Here is a 12,149-nt window from a genome sequence, read left to right on the forward strand (position 1 = left end):
CCATTTTATTTGCTAGAGATCGCACGTTACCCATGACGACGGAAGGAAGATATGGTTTATATCTCCTTCTCTCTCTCCTCGCTTCAGCCCTCTTTTGTCTCGAGCGTCTCCCTTTCCCTCGACAGCCACGAGAACCTCCATAAGTCCTTTTTAGCTCCTCCGGGATCTGGTTAGTTAGCGCCGGGTCCGTTAGCTGGATGCTAATAGCCGGTGTTGCTGACAACTGTTCCCTGGTGTACATAAAAGAGCCTCTCCACTGTTGTCCGTCTGAGCTCTTCAGTAGCGTCCCCACCGTCAGTAGGACGAACAAAACACTTCTAAACTGCATTTTTAGAAGGGCACGACTAGATAAAAAGTAAATGTAGAGTAAATGTAAATATATAAAAAAGTACAAAACGAACAAAGACAAAAGACAAAGAAGGAGCGAACTGCACCAGCGGCCGTCTAGATCGACGCATGCGCACACATACAGTATTAGATGCCTGTTGGCGATTGTGGTGAAACTGCTGAGTCAAAACTGGCTCTGTTGGCCACTTACCTAATAAAAAGACTGGACAAAGTGTATCTCTTGACAGCTCAATACGGAACGCGCACTTTTGTTTCTAAATATGAGAGAATTTATTTTTTAAGAGATGTTTGGCAACCCTATTTAGGTAGCAATCATGCTAGCGGCGCCATCCTCACGTTCATGTTTTGCTTTAAGATGCTATTTTAAGATAAGAACGTTTGTCACTGCAATACTAACTAATCACCTCAGATTTATATAAAGTTCCATTGAGGTTTATTGTGAAGTGAAAGTATGTGCAGAGCACATCGCTCTAACTATCACCTGGACGTGACGTGACCACAGTGCAATGCGCACATGTAATATGTACGTATGTTGGTCAGGTCATTTTAAGCATACAGCGGCACATTCATCTCATAGACGCATCACAATGGTCGCTTTTTCCTTCAACAACAACTAATACTAATCATGGCAGACTTCATGAGAGACAAACATAATAAAATAATCACATACTTCCTTGTTTTGTTGCTCCCTGTAAGTTGATTCTAGATCATAAATCATGCATCTCACCTGGACATGAGACGCCTGAGTAGGTATTTCGACAAGTTGGGACACTTTGATAGCCAATTTAGGACCTGGAACTGTCGAAAGACACAAAAAGCCGCTTGGTGCTCCCCTGACCCTGTTTCTTCGCAAGGATTATGAGACATTTCTCACCTAAATGGGAATATATGATTATCCTAGCAGTCGGCATCGTAATGACAGCAGATCTTGTAAAGTAAGTGATGTTTTATTATGTTTGTTGGCTCTCATGAAGTCTGCAGTGAGCAGAAATCAATGATGAAGGAAAAAAAATGAAACATTGTGATGTGTTTTTGAAATTAATGCGCCGCGTATGCTTAAAATGATCACGATAAGTAAATATTAAATGTTATTATAAATGTGCTTGTTACTACATTACATATATACTTACATAATGTATATAAAACCCTAATGGAGGTGTTGGGATGTTTTTTTAGTGGCTCTATAGGCAGAATTAAACGGCTCTCATAGGCTCCTTTGTAAACAGACTTTGGATCACATTTATTTAATATTAGAATGCAAGAAAAAAAAACCATCCATCATCATGTCTTTCATAATGATTGTGAATGATAGGCAAAATTCCCAAAAAAGCTCAGTTCCCCTTTAAGTTGATGTCAATTTTGCAGTTTGCAGCGCCTTGCAATTTCTCCTGCTTCTTTAAGTCACTTACACTCTTGCATAAAGATATTATATGAAAACATATATTAAAAGTCTCATCTCGGCCGGACAAAGTCAGAAATATGTATTTCTGTCTTGCCTCTGGTGAGGGCGGTCGCATTTTTCTCCGCTCCCTCCTTCCCTGCTTGCTCTCTTCGTTTTGTCTTGTCTGAACTTTTTTTGAAGCCTCTTTCTTTGCGCTGTCCTCAAATCTAAACATCAAACATGGATATGATCAGCTGGACTCTCGACGCAATTGACAAAGTCTTTTCGACAAGGAAAAGAGGTTCGGGGGAGCCTGGCTGCCCTGATGGAACCATTGCTGCGGGGTACGTGAGAGACTCCTGGGATAAATGGAGAATCATGTGCCTCTCAGTCCTTTCCATCGAGGATGTGGAAGACATCTACCTATTTGGAACCGTGATCGCGGGGCACCTGCTGATTGGGCTGGGCATTGCTCTGGTGTATCGGCAAATTCGGAAGACGATGGCAGCCACTCAAGGAGCCCAGAGGCTGTTCGTCGCAATGGAAGGATTGGGCAGGGCTGTGGGATCACAGACTGAGGCGATTTCTGATCTGAATCGCAAAAATGGATCACATCATGCAGAAGTTTGATGAGAAGGAGAATTGAAATGAATTTGAGAAAAACCAGCACAGACAAATAGAGCAGGCGAGTCATTGTTTTTGACTGCTCGAAGAAAACAACATCCTAATCTACGATTTGACTCCCTCGAATGGCCTTGACGCTATCGGGAACAGGCTGTTCTGAAAAACACCCCAGAGGACACCTCGACGATGGACGCTTTTGACCTCCCTTTCTCTCAACAACACCTGGTGTCGAACTTTGAGATCGGCCCCAGTCCACAAAAACATTTCAACATCACACCCAAGACAATTGGGCATACATGCACGCACCGCCCCTTCCCCAACCAACGCCTTCACCACCGCTTGTTTGCTCCAACTCCCCCTCTGTTGCGAGTTTGTTGTGATTACATGTAACGTGTTATTTGTGCATTGCAAATGAGGTTTTTTCCCTTGGACTCAGTCTGGACCCCCTCCTGTGGGTCCAGCCTTTGACTGATATTTTTTTACTCTTCCCCCCTTTCCCAATATCACCTTTTTCCCACCTTTTTTAAAGGAGTGCCATAAAAATGGCTGCGCCGTTGGCGGTTATTTGCATTGCAAATTAGTTTTTTTCCCTTGGACTCAGTCTGGACCCCCTCCTGGGGGTCCAGCCTTTGACTGATATTTTTTTACTCTTCCCCCCTTTCCCAATATCACCTTTTTCCCACCTTTTTTAAAGGAGTGCCGTAAAAATGGCTGCGCCGTTGGCGGTCTCATCTTGTCTCCCTGTAACGTATGTCTGCTCTTAGTGGGACTGTGCCGAAAATGTACTTTTCAGTTCTTATGTGTCTTGTGCATGTTAAGAATTGACAATAAATCATCTTGAATCATCTTGAATCTTGAATCTTGAAATTCGAATGTGGACTTTATAATTAATTGGTTTACGTAAATGTGAGATTAAATAAAATTTCAGATCTTGAGAAATCATTTATTATCTGGATATAATACATAAATAAATCACTCACATTCTCTTCATTCTTTTTAATGACCTAAATAAATACATTTATATGCATTACAAATCGAAATAAAGAAGTGAATGCTGCTAGTATTACTGCAGGGATTCATGCTACATAAAAATTAAGCATCCATATCCCTTCATGCCCTGACTAGCTTACTAAATAGAATGCTAACTACATTTTCTCTTCTCTCTTTCTGGTTTATCTGTTTAACAAATCAAATTAGGGCAGTAATTCCATATTCCTACTGAACCAAGTGAACTTTTTAGGATGCACTTCCACACACAAAGTGAAGGAAACAAAAGTGGTGAGTTGACACAATATTGAATCAGGGTTCTAAAAAAGGGAACGGACCGACTATCTGTTTGACGGCCCATTGAGAGTATCCAATGTCATACGGACAACATGACGGCACCACACTTGCATGTTCATGTCAGTTAATTATGAAGCCTTCACGTTTGCAGAAAGATATACTCCCGTAGCAGAACCAGAATCAGATTTATTGGCCAAATATGATGAACACACAATGAATTTGACTTGTAGAGGACAAGCAGGGAGAAGGAACTAAGCGATGTGTTCTGTAAACAGAAAAATCGCCCTCAGGAGACGAGGAATACCAAACAAGTAGTAATGGGTGAATGACGCCTCAGTGAGTGCATGTCACACTCACTACCTGTATCCACACTGTACTGATGCTGTTAGTGTTTCATATAGGTCATCCGCCATCGGCTGGATTAAAAAAGTCACTAAATTTGACCTGAAAAATAAATGTATTAAAGAATATTAGTTTGATTGGTTGTTTATTAATATCACCATTAATTGCTGCAACAGTAGTAGATATTATTCCTGGGGTGTACACTTTCAAAAAGGCTTTGATACATTACATACTGTAATGCCCCGCAGTGGAGAAGGAGTCACACAAACGAGGATGCGCTGCTCAATCGCTTTATTAACGAGCGGTAACTTGTTGGTAATTCCAAAGTAACGTACACACATACACGAGCTGCTGTGAGCCACAACTCACGCACACTCTCGCTTCCCCCTCTCCCTTCCCCCTCTCGCTTTCCCCTCTCGCTTCCCGCCAACTCACCCGCGCATGCACGTTCACAAAACCCTTAAAGACACAGTTCACTGCATCCCCCTTTATGAAGCCCCTCGCCCCGAGGGGTCAACAAGAAAATCCCTGAACCTTGGCGGTCTACGCCTCTGTCTTTGTGGCCGGCCCTGTTCTGACTCAGGTTCATCAACACGTGGCGCTAGCGGCTGAACAGGAACAACAATGGTGGAATATGGGGAACCTTGATCCACTAACTGTCCATTTCCATCTGGTGAGGCAGGCGCCGCCTCAAACTGGGGAACTTCTCTGCCCCTGTAGGGTGCCAAACGGTCTCTATGCAGGACAACCTTTCGGCCCTTAGGGGACACTGCAACTCTATACACTACTTCTCCCACCCTCTCAAGCACCCTACACGGACCGTCCCAATGACTGTCCAACTTGGGGCAACGTCCTTTTTTTCTTTTGGGCTTGTGCACCCAGACCAGCTCGTCAGGCTTAAAGTCCCGGGCCTTGCTCCGCACGACATGGTTCCTCTTTTGCCTCAAACCAGCCTTCTTCCACTGGTCTCGCACGAAGGAATGTGCCGCTTCCATCCGATCCTGCAACTTCCGAGCGTACTCCAGTCCCGGCCGATCCTCGGTGCTGCCTGGTGGTCTCTCAAACACCAACTCAGCAGGTGTCCGGATCTCCCATCAGCAGGGCAGGGGTGCAGCTTGGGGAACTTTGAACCGCGGAACGGTATGCCATCAGCACTAGTGGAATACGTCGGCCCCAGTCATGCTGATGGTTGGCGGTGAGGATGGCTAGCTGCTGCTGCACGGTGCGGTTAAACCGCTCCACTAGTGCATCACTTTGCGGATGCAAGGGAGTCGTGCGTGTCTTTTGCATGTCCAGTCTTTCACACAGGGCAGCAAATACCCTGGATTTAAAATTCCTGCCCTGGTCACTGTGGAGAATATCTGCAGTTCCGAAGCGACTGAACATGCCCTCCAGTAAGGCATCAGCCACTGTCTCCGCTTCTTGGTCCGGCAGTGCGTACGCCTCCGGCCACTTGGTAAAATAATCCATCGCGCAAAGCACATACTTGTTACCTCTGTCTGTTACGGGAAAAGGGCCCATAATGTCCACAGCTACCCTCTCCATGGGTGCTCCAACCCCTTGCTGCTGAAGCGGTGCGTGTGACCGGTCCTGGGGTCCCTTGTAGGCTGCACACTCATCACAGCGCCGACAGAAGTCCTGCACGTCCCGCCGGTGCTGACCCCAGTAGAACCCTTGGCGCAACCGACGGAGCGTCTTTGTGCTGCCAAAATGCCCTGAACCCGTGCCCCCATGACACGCCTGCAGCACTGCGTCTCTCAGAGTCTTCGGCACCACCACCTGCCATCTCTCCTCCCCGGTGGCCGGCTCCTTCCACGCACACTGCAGTACGTCGTCCCTGATGCGCAGCACAGCAAACTTACGCCACAGGCCCTTGGTGCCGACTGACAGCCCCAACATGCCTTCCCAGGGTGGTTTCCTACCACTCTGGACCCATTCTTCATTGATGTTGCTTTATTCTTCACACATGCTGTGATGAATAGATATACTTCTCTTTCAAAAAGCACAAAGTATTGCCTGTTACAATCCTGACTCTGACTGACAGAGTGGATTATACGTCTCCTTTTTTTCCATTCTGTCAGTGCACATTTTCCCATATCTGCCAACATATGGTGTTTAGAATCTGACAGGCCTGACTTTGGCCACATTGGAACATAATATATAGCAGGTTTATTAAATTTGGAACACATTTTCTTTAACTTAATCAATCAATCAATCAATGTTTATTTATATAGCCCTAAATCACAAGTGTCTCAAAGGGCTGCACAAGCCACAACGACATCCTCGGTACAGAGCCCACATACGGGCAAGGAAAAACTCACCCCAGTGGGACGTCGATGTGAATGACTATGAGAAACCTTGGAGAGGACCGCATATGTTGGTAACCCCCCCCTCTAGGGGAGACCGAAAGCAATGGATGTCGAGTGGGTCTGACCCACTGTGGACTGGACTTTCACAATATTATTATTGTGAAAGTCCAGTCCACAGTGGGTCCAACACATCAGTGAGAGTCCAGTCCATAGTGGGGCCAGCAGGAAACCGTCCCGAGCGGAGATGGGTCAGCAGCGCAGAGATGTCCCCAACCAATGCACAGGCTAGCGGTCCACCCAGGGTCCCGACTCTGGACAGCCAGCACTTCATCCATGGCTACCGGACCTGTGCAACTCCCCCTCCCCAAGGGAGAGGGGAGCAGAGGAGAGAAGAAAAGAAACGGCAGATCAACTGGCCGTTTCTTAACATTTATATAATGTTCTCATTTTATATTTATTTATTTGTTTATTTAATAGAGACTATGTAAATAATTAGTATTGGTGCAAATGCACCAGAATTATCCAAAAATCTGTTTATCTGTTGTCCATTTACAGATCTTTTAAAAAACACACACAGCCTTTTTTTAAATAAAAACAAATATATTTACACATTTTATTTTCACATTGCTTCACTTTCCAAAGCCACGGAATGGGTCTTTTAGGTGAGCACACACAACATGATTTCAAACGTGCTGCAGTGTGTTTGCTAAAGTAAACATGGCCTTGATTTGTGTAGTTGTCAGGGCTGGCACACCCGTGGCAATTTCAAGGACGTTTAACAACAGGATAATTTTGGCTCTTGCACTTTGTTTCGCACTGTTTTCTGCTCCTTTGTCTGCCATTTCTTTTTGTGACTGTCTATTTAGGCAAATAATTGGGACGTATCACTTTTCAATTATGTTTAGCTCAGATGAACACAACCTGAGGTTTCAGACTGCAGCCACACTGGATACATGGAAGATTTATGAAAACAATCGGAATTGTACTATTCACACTGACATGAAAAAAATCAGATGCATGTCACATATGGGAAAACATTTTTGAATTTGAATGACTCTTGTTCCATGCAACTTGTGCTTTTGTACAGCCTGTCGCTAGCAACGCGTCACCATTGACACCTGTTGTACCTGACATGATTTATTTGTTATTACAAGTTCATATGCATAAAATAACGGAGATTTAAAGGCAGGGGTGTCGAAGTAGAGGCGCAAGTGGGGATGTTGTACCGGTGCCCAAAGCACAGGGAGCTCTTGGGCTTTTGTAAAGTTTGAAGACTTTTTTTTCCCGTCATTTAAATGTGTAAGTTAGAAAAAACTATGTCATAATTGTTAATATAAGTTAAATATTATGGGTGTTCACGTTGGATTTAGGGTGGTATGGGGGGGCCCCTTCAGGAGTCTTTTGTTTATGGGGGCCCAGAATTTGGTGCTGCGCGCCGGTTTATTGTACAGGATTTACGAGAACTCTTGTACTTTTCTCCTGCGGATGTTTATTTCTTTCATATTTTTCATTACTGTTATTGGCACTGTAAATATTTGGCTCTGTTTGCACTGCAGTGGGAATTTGCTAGTAATAAAAAACACAAGTGTTTCAACAAAGGGCGATGGGAAAGAAGGGCACAATACGGTAGTTTCCTGTAGAAAACGAAAGGCCGACAGTTCTGCCTCTGAGGTCTGTAACCCAACTTTTGGAAGTCTAAACTGACACCAACTGTAGAACATTGAGTAAACGAGATGAGGGTAATTCGACACTCAACAGCAGGAGGAGGAGAAGGCAAAACGTCATTAGTGGCAAAGCGGGCAATCAATAACACAGAGTACAGGCCAGTGGTTAACGTTTTGGGGGGTAATTAAATAATAGGGCCCTGACATTTGGTGGCAAACAGCATTGACATTTACGAGCTATTCGGGGACATAAGAACATCAAGGTCTGCTCTCTTGTCTTCACTTCTGAATTGAAACATCTACAGTATAAGTCTTCCCAAGCTGAGACAACATGATTTGAGAGAATGAGCAACATTTCTGAGGCTGCTTCATGCAAATTATGGGTTGACCTTGCACTATGGTCCAGAGCAATATTCTACAAGTGCTTGTACGTATAGTTGCTTGAAATAAGTGAAGGGCTACTTGTCCATGAGGATGATCCCATAGCGCTTCTATCATCACAGCAGGGAGCTTCACTTTAATGTGGAACTTTCTCAGCGAATGGTGCTGTGGTATACGAGACTCTGAAGTCTGAAAGGGTCTCTTGGACGCTGCATAAATTATTCACTCGCTGATTTGCTTTTCGTGACCTGAAAGCTACAGCAAAAAATGTTGGATTTGATAAGGTCACCAATCACAAGATTGACTCAGGGACAATAGACAACTATTTATAGTACAATTACATATAGTGCAATAACGATAAGACTTCATTAAAAAAAAAATCTCAGAACTTCTGAAATCTCAGTATTTTTGTAATTTATAATTTCAAATGGGGACATTTTAGAAACAAGATGGAAATAGTAATAGCAAAAGTAATACCAATTTAAGAATGGAGATGAACACCTGCTCACACACTGGAAAAACTTACAATCTCAACAAGTATATGTGGGATCTGAGCCGAGGATGTCGTTGTGGCTTGTGCAGCCCTTTGAGACACTTGTGATTAAGGGCTATATGAATAAACTTTGATTGACTGATTGATTGAAGTATATATATCTCAGTTCTAGTCAAAATATCTAAACAAACTTAATACAAGTGACAAAATCCCTGAATATTACATTTTAGTGATACATAAAAACTTGTTTTTAGGTAATAGATCCTCTGAGGAAAAAAATAGAACTTTTGAGCATCGAAAGTTTGTTAAGACACAAAACTTCACAATACTAGTAAGTATAGCTAATAATGCATTTTAATTGCTAATTTTAAGTTAATTTTTAAGTTTGTAAATCTTAACTATGTCTTATTTCAAGAAATCTTACCAAGACAATTTTGACTTGTTCCACTGGCAGATTTTTTTTGGGGCGGCGTGGCGAAGTTGGTAGAGTGGCCGTGCCAGCAATCGGAGGGTTGCTGGTTACTGGGGTTCAATCCCCACCTTCTACCATCCTAGTCATGTCCGTTGTGTCCTTGGGCAAGACACTTCACCCTTGCTCCTGATGGCTGCTGGTTAGCGCCTTGCATGGCAGCTCCCGCCATCAGTGTGTGAATGTGTGTGTGAATGGGTGAATGTGGAAATAGTGTCAAAGCGCTTTGAGTACCTTGAAGGTAGAAAAGCGCTATACAAGTATAACCCATTTATCATTTATTTATCATTTATAACAAGAAAAAATCATTTGTATTTATTTTTACTATTTTTTAATGTGCAAATTAAAGAGCTGTCTTCTTGTGCCCAAAAAAGTTATTGAAAAAAAAATATAACAAGGTTAGAACATTTCATACATGAAAATATGTTACGTCGGGGTCGCATGGTTTTGCGGTGGTCGTTTCCCCAAGATGCAGAAGGACGTCCGGAAGCAATGTGCAGGTAAGAAGGTGATTTATTCCAATAAGCAGGACAACAAGTACGAGTCAAGTGTGAAGCCAAAGAACCAAGATAATCGCCACGGGCGAACAGCGAGAAAGTCTTATACTAGGAAAAATACAAAAGCGTGGTGAAAGCAGAAACCAACGTATAGTGTGGCGCGAGGCAGGAATAAATAGCTCTCTGATTAGTGTCCAAGAGCAGGTGAGCGTCCCGACCACTAATCAGAGGCAGGTGGCGAAAATCAGCACCGATGGCAACTAAGAAAACAAATGAGGGTGCTGAAACAGAAATAAACAACTATGTTATACCAAACCAAACATGTCCCAGGCAACGGATCATGACAAAACCAATGTCCTACTGTACTTGTGCACAGCCAATACGCATACAGAGCTACATTTGTACAACAACAATACTCATTGAAATCACAGAGAAAATTACCAACGCAAAAGGATTGTAAACAGTGTGCTGCCAGAGTATTTATGGACTTAAAAATAATGTGATACAATTATTCAACAAATAAGAATGGTATGGCATCAGAGGTTTGGTTAAAAGCTACTTAATTACAGTAGCATGCAATATGTAAAGCTATGAGAATACACTTCACCAAGCTTAAAGGCCTACTGAAATGAAATTTTCTTATTTAAACGGGGATAGCAGGTTCATTCTATGTGTCATACTTGATCATTTCGTGATATTGCCATATTTTTGCTGAAAGGATTTAGTAGAGAACATCGTCGATAAAGTTTGCAACTTTTGGTCGCTGATAAAAAAGCCTTGCCTGTACCGGAAGTAGCGTGACGTCACAGGTTGAAGAGCTCTTCACATCTGCACATTGTTTACACCAGCAGCGAGAGCGATTCGGACCGAGAAAGCGATGATTACCCCATTAATTTGAGCAAGGATGAAAGATTTGTGGATGAGGAAAGTGAGAGTGAAGGATTAGAGTGCAGTGCAGGACGCCTGGGTGTATCTTTTTTCGCTCTGACCGTAACTTAGGTACAAGGGCTCATTGGATTCCACACTTTCTCCTTTTTCTATTGTGGATCACGTATTTGTATTTTAAACCACCTCGGATACTATATCCTCTTGAAAATGAGAGTCGAGAACGCGAAATGGACATTCACAGTGACTTTTATCGCCACGACAATACATCGGTGAAGCACTTTAGCTTCGGAGCTAACGTGATAGCATTGTGCTTAACTGCGGATAGAAACAGAAGAAACGTGCCCCTGACTGGAAGGATAGACAGAAGATCAACAATACTACTATTACTTCTACTATCAGGAGACACCGAACCAAACCCTGGACCTGTAACCACACGGTTAATGCTGTCCAGCCTGGCGAAGCCTAGCAATGCTGTTGCTAACGACGCCATTGAAGCTAACTTAGCTACGGGACCTCGACAGAGCTTTGCTAAAAACATTAGCTCTCCACCTACGCCAGCCCTCATCTGCTCATCACGACCCGTGCTCACCTGCGTTCCAGCGATCGACGGCGCGACGAAGGACATCACCCGATCATCGGTGCGGTCGGCGGCTAGCGTCGGATAGCGCGTCTGCTATCCAAGTCAAAGTCCTCCTGGTTGTGTTGCAGTAGCCAACCGCTAATACACCGATCCCACCTACAGCTTTCTTCTTTGCTGTCTCCATTGTTCATTAAACAAATTGCAAAAGATTCACCAACACAGATGTCCAGAATACTGTGGAATTTTTCGATGAAAACAGACGCTGTTTGTATTGGGACACAATGGTGTCCCAATACTTCCGTTCAATCCGTGACGTCACGCGCAAACGTCATCATACCGAGACGTTTTCAGCCGGATTTTTCCCGGGAAATTTAAAATTGCACTTTATAAGTTAACCCGGCCGTATTGGCATGTGTTGCAATGTTAAGATTTCATCATTGATATATAAACTATCAGACTGCGTGGTCGGTAGTAGTGGGTTTCAGTAGGCCTTTAAGCATGACTTTTGGTTAGCCCAAGGGATCAATACTGGGACCAAAATTGTTCATCCCCAAGAAAAACAACATCTGTAGAGTCACAAAGGATTTAAAGTCAGTACTATTTGCAGATAATATTACAGATATAGATACAGTAACTTCAAAGGATGGTTTATTAAAAATAGACTATCCTTGAATCTAAGTACACATAATAATGCTAGTCGGACACAGTACAAAAGATAGTCAAACACAAATACATGGTGTATACATCAGTGAAGTGAAGGAAATGTAATTTCTTGGAAATATTAATAGATGACAAAATAAGATGGAAAGCTCATATTCAAAATGCACAACATAATGTGACAATAAATATTTCACAACTCCATATTCTCTACTGCTTGCTAATGTTAACA

This window comes from Entelurus aequoreus, linkage group LG07, assembly GCF_033978785.1.
Source record: "Entelurus aequoreus isolate RoL-2023_Sb linkage group LG07, RoL_Eaeq_v1.1, whole genome shotgun sequence".
In the NCBI taxonomy this organism is placed as follows: Eukaryota; Metazoa; Chordata; class Actinopteri; order Syngnathiformes; family Syngnathidae; genus Entelurus; species Entelurus aequoreus.